The sequence below is a fragment of the Sylvia atricapilla genome, chromosome 1 (assembly GCF_009819655.1).
Source record: "Sylvia atricapilla isolate bSylAtr1 chromosome 1, bSylAtr1.pri, whole genome shotgun sequence".
Taxonomy (NCBI): Eukaryota; Metazoa; Chordata; class Aves; order Passeriformes; family Sylviidae; genus Sylvia; species Sylvia atricapilla.
Window position 1 is genome coordinate 66,632,147 of NC_089140.1, and position 12,684 is coordinate 66,644,830.

Here is a 12,684-nt window from a genome sequence, read left to right on the forward strand (position 1 = left end):
CCTGGAGAAGGGCTGTGAGAAGAAACATTCAAAAATTCATGTTTACATTAGAGGTGGGAATCAAGTTAAATATAAAAGGGAGTGGATTGGGCCCCCTCGCTCTCCTGTCTTTCTCATTGTCTTGCAACCCCAGCTCCTGACCATCCATGTGACAAGACCAGCCACTGGGGTCTAAGGACTGGTGACATTCTTTATCTTCTTCCCTTGCTTTACCCAGGGAAAGCACAGCTATCATATTCTGCTCTGTGACCAGCAAATATTGGTGTGTTGTGGTGGCAGTGACAGACTCTCTGTCATCCAGCCCCTCTAGAACCCCTGAGGCTTACCTCTGGTCCCCTTAACACCATGATACTCTGCTTGGAAACCCTTCCAAAATCATCATGGTGAAGGAAAGTGGCAATGCAGCAACAGCAGACACCTCATTGAATGCCTGGAGACCTGTGGGGACACTGAAGCTAGGGCCATCCTTTTTGTGCTCTATTTTCATTGGGTGGTCGGGGGGACTTTTTCCAGGTGGGGACAAATGCAGCTTCTCCTGGGTGAAGCCTCAGCCAGGGGTAAGTTTCTCAAATAAGCCTGGGGCGGATGTGAGCTGAAGGGAAACTCATCCCACAGGCCATGGGACAGGCCAAGGACAGTCTGCTCAGGATGCTGCATATCTGAACACCTTTGGTTTAGGGTCTACGGTTCCAACTTTATGAAATCACAGCTACCCTCCTTCTGGGTCCGGGCACCAGCAGCACAATGCTCACCAGATGAATCCTGTTTGTTGCTGAGACCTTGGACTCCTCAGGATGCAGATCATCTGAACTTCCAGGCTAGAGACAGAAGGATGGCTGTCTGTCTGCAGAGGCTGAAGGGCTGTGACCAAAAGAAACAGATCTGAGATGAACTCCTGTGTTTGCAGAGATCTCCAGACATCCCTCCCATCCACATCCCCCACTCACCACTGCAGATCTCATCCAGCTTCTCCATGTTTTGGAGGTGCTGTGCAGCCAGCCCTAGACACAAAGCTCCATCAGCTCTTGCTCCCTTCCAGCAGCATGGCCCCTGGCTCTGACTTCTCCCTTAACAGGGGTGGCTCCAGGAATCATCAGTCGTCCAGGGGAGTGGAACTGAGCCAAGTGGCCAAGGGGCCACCAAGCCCATCCAGTGGTGGCACAGGGAGGGCTGAGATCCTGCACACAGCAGGGACAGGGTAGAGCAGCAGCAGGAACGGGGGCCAGGCTGCCCAAAGGGGGTCTCCAGAGGCTGGGGCTCACCAATGAGCCTGACAACCACCTCTCACAGTGGCCTGAGGGTCCTTGAGGTACAGCAGGCTCTGATGCAGGTACTTTTCAGCCCTGCTCTTGTCCTTCACCAGCTGGAGAGAGGACAAGGGGATGGGCATGCCACACAGCCCCCCAGCTGGCTGGGGCAGTCCCTCCTGCCAGCACTCATCATTACTGAGAGCCTTCCCTCTCACTGGGTGCAGGGAAGGAAAAGACTCCTTGGGGCTCTGTTTCTGAGGATAGGAACAAGGGTGCAGCCCCAGGCTGTGGGCTCAGGGCTGCAGCAGGGCTGGTGGAGGCTTTGGGTGCAGGGCAGCTCTCACCCAGGCTGCCTTGTCCTTAGCAAGCACTTGTCAATCCTACACGTCTGCTCTGTCTCCAGCAGGTGCTTGAGCTCCTTCCACTTGAGGAGCTTGGCAGCAGCAAGGAGGGCTTCCCCAGAGGCCTGCACAACAGCAGAGGCTGAGATAGCACCATGTCTGGCACAGAAAACCTCTTGGCTTTGTTCCTGGAGTGATCCTGCCTTTAGGAAGCTGGGATATGCCCTTGCCAAAGCATCTAGGGGTCCCTTGAGGACAGCCCTGGGGTACAGGGATTGAGGCTCAAAGCCCCGGCCCCAGACACATGCAAGGAACAGCACAGAAACCTGTGGGGACACACCTATTCAGGCTTTGGTGGCCGTGGGTTGCTGCCAAGCCCTGCTGTAGCAGGTAGGGCAGGTGCTGGAAACTGCCATGCCAGCTTCTCCACACCTGCTCACACTGGTTCTGCCAGAAAGTGGGACCTTTCCCACGGGCTGTGCTGGAGGAGCACTGCTCACTGCCAGCAGCCCACCCTTGTCTGCGTCACTGCTCAGCCTTAAAACCCGTACCTTGGCCACAGCAGGGCTCTGGTCACTCATGCGGAAGAGGAGTGGGATCAGTGCTCTCCTTAGGTAGCTCTTCCTCCTCTTGTTGCTCCCCACCACTGGCTCCAGCTGGTCTCTGAAGAGGCAGATGGAGAGGTCTCACAGCTGGCTGCGCTCCTGGTAGGAAGGAAGACAGATAAGCTTTGGAAAGAGCAGCTCCCTACCCACTGTGATGGGGGGTGGTGGTGGCTGAGGTGAGGGGATGTGCTCTAGGGTAAGATTCCAGAGTGGGGAGAAGTACTGCTGGGCTGCAAGGCCCAGAAGCCATGAGAGCCCAGAGGAGCAGAGCCTGCTCTGAGTACTGCTCACAGGACAGCTGTCACTGCCCAGTGCCTGTCTCAGGGCTCAGGGTTCCACACCAGCCTTACCAAGTCAAAGAGAAGCAGGAGATTTTTCATCAGCTGCCCGATGATGGGGCTGCCCACAGTCTCCTCCAAGTTTTGCAACGTGGTGGTTTTGCCCATCACATTTTTAAAAAACATTAGGACCTTTTATCTTGAGGTGTGCACTGCCAGCCTGCAGGACCCCCATCATATCTGGGAGGAGGACCCGCATTTTTCTTGCCTGTATGAAAGACAGTTTCTTTTTTGTGAGAAGATTCACACCTGGAAAACTCCTCAGGCAGCCACCAAAGCCCACCATGGCAGGGAGGGAGTTTGGAGCTGTCATGTCCATGCCTGACTCCCAGACCAGACCAAGCCAAGCCACCACCTCACCCACAGCCCCAAACTCCAGCTGCCAACGTGGCTGTCCCCAACGCCACCCTGCTCAACACGCCAGGCATTTCTGACAGCATGAGGAGGCCTCTGACCAGCAAGGAGGCTGTCACTGGTCTTGAATGCCTCTGACTGCTCTCTGGGTCAGGCTTGTCACCCAAATCCGTGGATGGAAACTGTCTGGAAGACAGCTACAGGAGTGAGCACAGCAATGAGATATACTGGCAGAGCCTGCAGGCTGCTGGCAGGGGATCAAGGCCCTTTCCAGTAACTCACAGCCAAGTCAGGGATGCAGGTGCCTTCTGCAGTAGAGCTGGGAATATTGGTCATCCAGAGGAACCAAAGCAAGCTAAGGAATACAGTTAATATCTTCTCCTGAATCTGGGCCTTGTGGAAGATCCGACCCATAGCTGCAGGGCTGTGCTGCAAGGCTGAGCACTCTGTCCAAGGGCTGCCTTGGCTGCAGCATGGCCAGGGCCAGCCCCACGGGGCTTGCTGTGCCTGGGAGCCCTGCCCGGGCAGGCAGGAGGGCACTGAGGTGGTGTTCTCCAGAAGCGGTGTGATGGCTCTGGGCTGGCTCGGCCAGCTATGGCTCCTGCAAGCCCAGACAGCATATCAGGGCTGGAAATCTCAGTGGTCTCAGGGGGGTTTCCTCACCCAAGATTTAGGTGGTTTAAAGCCCTTGGCCCTCTAAAAGCCCCAAGTCACGTTGGTATAAAAAAGCAGAGTCTTCAAGGTCTGTTTTCAGGTTTCTCGTGTTGTTTATTATTTGATATCTCAGAATTTTCTCTGCTCCCAGCCGAGGTCCAGACAACAGCTGGGACATGAGGCGATTCCCCACTGATGGGATGTTCCCTTACATTTATACAGATAACTACGGGTTGGTTATTTACTGTTTTGTACCAATGCCCGGTGCCCACACTAAAAGTGTGATTTCTACTTTGCTCCAATCCACTCTAACTACTTTGTGTCATCACCACCCCAAAAGATGGAGGACGAGGAAGAAGGAGAAGTACATGAGGTACCACCCAAATTCCACCATCTTGTCCCCATTTACTTCTATTCTATAAACCCTAAAACTACTGAATTCTATATCATCTACTGTGCTAAACTACTGTTTTCACATCCTGGTGGTTTGTAATTCCTTTTGCAATGTTGGAAGCTTTTCCCATGGATTAAAATCAAACCCAGTGTTTTCCTGGGCTCTGTGCCAAGGTCTCTGAGCCCCCTGCACCATCTCCACATCCCCCTGTCCAGGGCTCAAATTCCCTTCCTTGGGTCCCAGGCCATCCAAGGGGATGTCCTGGACTCCAACAAGTGGGATGGAGAACAGCGCTCCTCGGAGGTGTCCTACAACACTCCTTAGGTCTGGAAGTCAGAGAGTCTCGAGGTCTCTCTCTCCACAGCAAAACAAGCCCTCAGGATTGTCAGGGCCAGTATCTGTCTCCTTGTGGAGCAACGTTCAAGTGTTGTGACCACTCCTCAGGGTACTCGTCAGCCATCTTCATAAGCAGGGAATGGAAGCAGTGACAAACTGCTGGTTTTTGGAGGTCTTGCAGGCTGTCATAGATGCAGCTCACAATCTTCTGCACCTGGAGGGGACACAGGTGAGAGTGGTGCTACCACTGGAATTGAGCTACATCCTCAGCTGTCCTTTCCATCCCTCTCAGCTGCCTTAACGTGGCTTCAGGTGCCTGAGACACCTGAGTTTGGGAGGGAGGGATGGACAGAGGAACAAGGCCTGACAGGGCTGAAGGGGAGGGCAATCCAGCCACAAGCCACTTGCATCCATCAGCCAGAAGTCCAGGTCTCCCATGGCTACTTCCAGAATCTTGTCAAAGACAGTGGTTTCTGTCATTACCTCCGTGGCTGCAAGGATGATGTGTGTCCTCTCAGAAGGTGTGAGGTACCTTTCAAAGGGCTATGCCAGGAAGGAAGGGAGCAAAGACATGCCACACCAAGGGCCCTGATGATGCTGCTTAGCTGGCTGGAGGGAGCTGTCACAGGGTGTTGGTCCTACAGAGAACCAGGGCTCACTGGTGGGCAGCTGGAGCTGCTGCTGGGACACTAGAGTGCCACCCTCAGATAGTCAATGCTTGGGGGACAGCAGGAGCCCTCTCAGACAGTGAGGCCACTTCAGCCCCTCTGATTCTGGGTCCCTTTGCTCACACAAGTGCCCTGCCCATGGCCCAGACAAGAGTGCCAATAAAGGAGGAGCTCCTTACCTTGGTATTATGCAGGTTGACACAACACAGAAAGGAGGTGGTGTCACCTTCTTGATGGAGTTGTGTGTTATCCTTTAGCCTTGACCTGCCTACAGAGCAGGGCAGATGCAGAAATCAGTAAGACAGAGCAGCTTTGCCAGCAAGCTTTCCAAACTACTCTGAGATCTGCTTGTGAGATGGAAGGAGAGAAGCAGTCAAAGAAATTCTGGAGAGTGTTGTATTGGAGTCCACTGATCAGCAGGGTTGAAGACAGTGAAAGGAGGGAGGAAGGAGAGGAGCAGAGAAAAGGTCCTGGATGTGAGAAGAGCACTTGGCTTCAGCAGCAAATGACAGCTGGAGAATATGAGAAGCATCCAGAGGGGCAAAGACGGCAAAGCAGAGAGGCAGAGCTTTAAGATGTCTGTGTGGACGGAATCAAGTCCACCACAACATCCCTTATCATTTTGCTTATAGATTAATTCACTGAGGTGATGAAGAGTGCTCAAAGCTGTTTCCTTTTCTCTAGAGGAAGTTTGTAAAAGGAGAAGACATGCCAGCAACTGTCCAAGGATGGAGATCTGGATGTCTTCATAGCAGACAGTGCAGTCGTTTTTCTGAAGAGGTTCCAGTCCTGTGTGAGGGAGGCAGAAGAGCAGCAGGGCTGGCAGCAGGCAAGTGGTGTGGAAGCCCCATACCTGAGAGTGTGTGCAGGGCTGGATCCCTGATGAGTCCAGGATTTACAGAGCCCACATCCCAGAGCAGTCAGCTGGACAGCAGCCCCGGCAAGGGAGGGCAGCACAGCCTGTCTGGAGGGCCCTTTGGCTTTACCTTCTGTGTGGAATAATTGTGCAGGAAACAGCTCACTATTTCAATCCTCCCCAAGGCTCTTGACCACACTTCCTGTATCCTGGAACTGGTGAAGTCCAGCAGCACCTGGGCAGAGAGAGGCCCTCAAGGCTTCCTTTGACCTTGAGCAAAGCCTATAGCAAGGCTCCTGCCCCTGGGCTCCCTTGTGAAGGATGAAGGCCCTGAGCCAACCATGTGGCCATGCAGGAAGGCAGGTGCCACCCTCTGTGCTCCTGAAGGGGCCTTGTAACAGCCTGGTGACATCCCCTGCTTCCCCATGGGAGGTGGGCACTGTCCTGTGAGGCACAGGAGAGACATAAGACCTGGCAGTGTGCTGTGGACAGAGCAGCCTGCAGCACTGGACATGGCTGGGCCTTCATAAGGGGATGAAATTACTAGGGCAGGAGAGCAAAGCTGAGACCCTATCCTGCCTTGGAGCTCTGGTCATGGGGCAGCACAGGGTGAAAGCAGCCCAGAGGGATTGGGAGCTTCCACAGCTCATGCAGAACTTACATTGTTTAAGAGGAGTTGCTGGTCTCTGTTTAAATGAGAGTGTGGAAGAAGCCAAAAGACAGTTGTGAAGTATGTCTCTAGGAAGCTTCTCTTTTTGTCTTCCAGCACCACTTCCCGTCTTGCTGAAAAAGAAAGCCTATCAGGACACCAGGAGAAGTGCCTTGAGGCCTTGTGCAGAGGGATGCTGTCCTCTGGAGAAGTATCCCTGGGAGGGATGGGCAGTTCCTCAACATTTCAATGGTGAGCATGGCAACCTGCCTCAGGTCTGTGCACAGCTGCTACCAGGGCTCATCTTCCAGCATCAACCTGCAGAGCACAAGAGAGCTGCCACCTGGCAGCTGCCAGCGCCCAGTGCCACCAGACCCCAGCTCTGCCCAAGAGCTGCTCTCACAGAGGGCCAGTGCCAGGGGGCCTTGCCCTCTTCCCCAAGCACTGGTTCCCTCACCTGGATCCTCTTTACCAGGTCATATCTACGGCAGAAATTGGTCAGGTACCACGAGGAGACAAAGAACGCCATGTTTATGCACACAGCCATGATTTTGTAAAGGGTGATCTTGCATCTCATGTCCTGGCAGCCAGGGGACAGATAGACAGACAGAGAGCATGAGAAGTGGGGACAGACGGCCAGCAGGGCTGGAGTTCTGAGGGGCAGCACCATATGGAAGCAGCAGCTCTGTCCAGCCAGGACACCTCCTGCAGCCCATCATCCAAGGCTCTGCCAGCAGATGCTGGAACAGTCACAGTCCAGCCGGCCACAGCTACCTGGTTGAGGTTGCTGGCAAGGATCTGGATGGAGTCCAAAACTCCCTCTTCCTCTCTGGACATTTGTAACCAGCTGGCATCTAACAGAGGGGCAGGGCAGGGAGGGCCACTGAAGGTCTGGCGACAGGACAGAGCAGAGGAAGATCTGCTCTCTGCCCAGCCCCACACGTGCTCCCCTGGCATGGCCTTCCTGTGCAGCCTCCAGCTGAGGAGCTGTCGTGGTGGGGCACGGTGTGGTGGGGAAACTGCCAGTGCCCCAGGCTGAGGAATGTGCTGGCAGACAGACAGGTAAAGTCCAGCATTCCACAGCACTGCTGCCTCCTGCCAGCCAGCTGCCCTTTACTGCCCACACTGCGGAGCAGGAGCTGGGGCCCCTTCTTGGGAGGCATCACACCCACCCTCCAGGACCCTGGCTGCCAGCATGCCAGGGAAACATGATCCTGGCATTGTGCAGGATGTGCTGGCAGCCCCAGCCCTGCCCATTCCAACAGGGCCCCCTCACCCACCCGTCTGCAGTGGATCCACCACAATCATCTGGCAGGGCTCTGCTGGAGAGCCGCTTTTCTGGGAGCACCGTCCTGCACCCAGGCCATCCTGGGCTGGCTAGGGGGTGTCTCCTCCATCCTGCAGGAGGAAAAATGAAAAGCAAGAAAGGGACAAGTGAGAAGCTTTGGGGAAAGACCTCAGCACGACAGGGCTGCTGTTAGAGCAGGCAAAGTTGGGCTATGCTACGACACTCCTCACCAGCTCCATGATCTCATCCTATCCCATGATCCTGCTGGACACGTGAGCTGTACTGACCACATGTGCTATAGTGGGCTATCACAGAGGACCCCCCTGTGTGACCCACCACCAGCCCCTAGCACTGTTGCAGTGTTTGTAGACATGGAACAAGTCCCTAGCTGTGGGTGCAGGCAAGGAAGAAAACCATGCTATGTGTTTTTACATAATATATTTTCAAGTTCATCTCTTTTTAAAAAACATAAAACAATAAAACAAACAAAAACTCCACCAAACAAAAACCCGCAAAACTTTATTATTCTATTGTTAAAAAAAGGGGGTAATTTTGGGGATTTCTTCCTAAGCTTATTCAGTCACAAAAATCCTTGAGTCTCTGAGATTTACTTTTTTTAAACTCACAGAAGTTTACTGAACTGTTATACTTTTTGTAAACAATACTCGTGTCTTACTACTAATTTTAAAATAATTGCAATTTAAGTAAATGCCTAAGCCTAGTACTTCCCATTGGCATGCACTTAAGCCTTGCATATTCCAGATATTATAACTAAGATGGTAAAAAGATTTCCCTCTCTGAGATGAACATATTCTTGTACTGTAGGTGATCACTTTAAGCTCCTCCTAAGGGCTGCAACTCCTGGTGCCAGGGGTGTTATTGTAAAATACCAAAAGACTAATTCCTGCCCAGGAAAAAAAAAAGCTTTCTGCAAAAGCTGTGCAATGCAGCATTTTATTGCATGTGTATACCAAAACTACTGCAGTATTTTACCTACCAAAAAATGACAAAGAATATGCATTAATGATGGTGCTAAGTCTCCCTGAAGGGTAACTGTTCTTCTCTGCAGATTCTTATGTTGCCTTGGCTTAAGGTATCATCACAGGACCATTGGATCATTCTGGTTGGAGAGGTCATCTCGTCCAACTCACTCAGAACTTTAAAAGCCCTGAAGAGTCCACAAAGACACATGAGCTGAAAAAGTTTGTCTTTCTGTGATTACACAGGTTCTGATGGTCTTTGGCTGTACCAGCAGGTTGTCCTTGTGACATGGATAACAGTGGGGGCTTAGACTCTGGTCTGCCTTGCTGTGAAGCCATTCCACAGCAAAGGAGAAGAGCTGTCTGGACACAGCTCAGTTACATGATAGTAAATCAATTAACTTAGTTTGACAAAAGGCAAAAGGCAATAGAGAGTACCTCTATTTTTATTCTTTCCAGTTCATTTATTGATATTTTCAGTAGGTTTCCCAGATCTAAAATAATGTATGAGAATTACTTTATTTTATTTTACTCATTTACCGAGACACTTCTCCTTCCTTAAAAGTGTTACAATATACTTAAAGCCCTCTTTGGTACATTTATTGGCCTTCTATTGACAGTCATAATTCCCCATGACAGCTATCATTAATGGAAAAAAAATAATTCAAGAGGACTTCATAATGCTGCACTGACAACAAAGAAGAAATACTTTTAAAACTGTCCTATAGTTTGTTTCTAGATTTGTTCTTCCTGAGGGATACTCCATTGTCTTTGCCTTTCAGAAGGAAAGGGAGCCCTTCTAGGATGACATGGGAGAAAAAGGACAGAGTTGTGGGGCTGACCAGTTCAAGCTACTTCTCCACGGGGAGAGCAAGGCAATTAGCATCTACAGTGCAGCTGAATAAGGGTCTGGCAGTGAGAGATCCACCTTTGAGAACATGGAAAAGGTTTTGGATGGAGCCTGGCACAAACTTGCAAGGGGAAGCCTACTCACTGTATGTGTGTGCCTCTGCCTGTCCCTACAGAGCAAGGAGGGCAGATGGAGACAGTGCCCTGGCAAGGTAAGCCCAGGAAAATGTTACTCCTGGGTGATCATCAGGACCTCATTGTGGATGTAGAAATCCACTGGATCTCAGCTGCCAAATGTTAACCTATGCATGACTTTGGTTGTGTGCTGTAATAGCAGGAATTTATTACTTCATCGCCCTTGGGATTGAAGGCATTACTTCAATTTGGAATTACTGTGATAGTAACAGAGCTGTAGTTAGTAGTCTGAGAATAGTGTTTGTTTCACTTCAGGTGCAAAGGATGTGCTCACAGCAACTAGAAGTGACTGGCTCAGAAGTATTTAAACCCTTTTTTTAACAAAAGAGACTGATTAATGTGTTCTGCCTTTTACTTTGATTACTCCAAAGTACAGAAAAAGTCTCTGGTCCATGGTCAAAATAACTCTGGAGACTGAAACTGGCAGTCATAGCATTTCTAGCATTTCTATCCCCTGTATGGCCCTGACTTGCTATAAAAAGCCACCACTGAAACAATACAGGGCTATCCAACCTGACAAAAACAAGATAGGATTTCACACACACACACACACACACAAAAAAAAAAAAAAAAAAAAAAAAAAAAAAAAAAAATCTAGAAACTCACTTCCAGCTGAGATTACTTCAGACCATACCACAGTCCAAACTAAATGAACAAGATTTCCTTGATGTTTAATTTTTCCACAATTTGTTCTTATCATGGAAGAACCACCACACCAGAAATCCTCTCTATCCCATTCAGACAAGTTCACAAACCTACCGAAGCCCTTCTCCCACAAACTGGGATTTAGTTTACTCTGATATTTGGGAAAGGCTTGCTATGCTAGTGAAGGTGTCTATGTGGATAAGCAGGCCAACTGGACCTAGAGAAAGTGTCTGTATGGATAAGGAGACACACTAGACCTAGATTGCTATGTTCAGAAAGTTTTACATCTGTCTTCCTGTTCACTTATCCTGTAGATTAATGTGCCACTGCTTGAGCTTCTTATAGATCATAACATGGCAGCAGAGGAAACCTGCTATGAAGTTCCTGGAGTGGTAAGCTGACAGACAGCAAGATGCCTTTGTGGTTTCTTTTCCCTGAGGTTTTGAACAAATTAATTTGCCTAGTTTTCACTGTTGTTTTTTCCTTCATGTCTTCCTTACAAGAAGATGAGCAGGCAACTTTCTTATTTTATCGATTTGTAAATATGAAAATTAGACATATATATACTTTTATTTTTTACAACTTGGTACATACAAGGGAAGTGTATCTCAAGTAATGGTTAAATGAACTAAGTTTAGCCTACTTATTCTTTGTTTGCTTTCCTTGTTCCATGTTTCTTCCCTTTACCACTAGAAAAGAACGAGAGACAGTGCTAGTTTGGGACATATGGAACCCCTCCAAGACTGGAGCAGTGCTTTTCAGAGAGCCAGGTCATGCCAGTTTGCCTGGTAAGAAGGGCAGACATTTACATTATAAAACAGAGCAAGCACCCAACAATACATGAAACATTAGGGGGTTGCAAGACTGTATTACTCATTTGCTTAAAAATTTGAGTTTGTTTGAAGTTATTGAAGGACTAAGGTGGAAAACTGGTCCCACTGGATTCAGTAGTCTGTTCTCTGTTCTTTCTGTAGAGCCAGAACTTCATCCTATATCTCCAGGAGGCCAAGCCTTTCTCTTTACAGCTGCAAATCAAAGTACTTCTAATTCCTCTTAATTTACCTAAGATTACAAAGAGGTGTGGTTACCCTGATTGAGATCTGTATTTCAATCCAAGTGCAAATTTCAGCTCTAGAGCCACTGCAAATTTAAATTTTCAGAAGATAGGCTTTTCCTAGTCTCTGACTGGAGAGTTTAGTTCCTAAACACTTCCTGGGCACATTAGTTTTTACCAAGAGTGATAATACTCTGGGTTGAGAGAAGAAGTCATACATATCCAAGACAGCAAAATGTTAGTATATTATATATTATTCTGTATTTCTACAATTGTAGGCAACCATGTGGTCACACCTAGGAATAGCAAATAATACTTATTTGTCAGATGTTTAGGAATTAATTTTTTTCATGCTCTGAATTTATGCCGTATACAAAAGACAGTATCTTGCTTCTGAACTGCATCTAACTGAAAGTGATAGTGCCTGTTAACAGTGTGAAATACATGAAATGCTAAGAATGGCTATAAAAAACCCAGAGACTACAAGAAATCAGTGATTGCAATGAGAATGACATTTTTCACACGGCTACCCACCTCCACCCCATTACCCACAGATCCCTTCAACATCGACTTTTCCTGGACAGCTCTTAATCCAAAATTCCTTCCTTGTTTAGGTATCAAGTGCTTTCTTAATCAGACTGTAATCTTTATCTTCTGACTGCTAGTACTAAAAAGGAAGGTCTGGTGGCTTGGCTGAGCACCAAGAACATCCACAACCAATGTGTCAGGTGTGTTTCTTACACAGCATCTCTTTGAAACATTAGAAGATGATTGTGGTTTAAAGACAGGTGCTTGCTTTATTTATTTCCCTCCATAATCAACCTGCTTTTAGACCAGCCTAGTACTTGCACATATATAAAATCATAAAGAATCTGCAGTGTGTATGAGTTATTGCAAAGTGTACTACTTCTGGGCAACAACTGCTGTAGAAGTACCTTTTACAGAAGCACTTTTTATCTTTTTTCCCCATCTTTCAGGTACTGGAATATCAGCTTGAAAGTTATTTCATCTCAACAGTGATGGCCCTGCTCCAGAGTTACCAATCAGTACTCGCTTTATTGTTTACAGGTTGTCCCAGACCCAGCAGACTTTGAAAGATCCTCTGGCTACTCAGACATGTGGCAAATAATCAGAATCCTTGAACACACATAATTACAAAGCGTACACCAGTTACCGTGTTCTTTTGTTCCCTTCATTAAATGTTATCATTTTTCTTTATCAGATACCA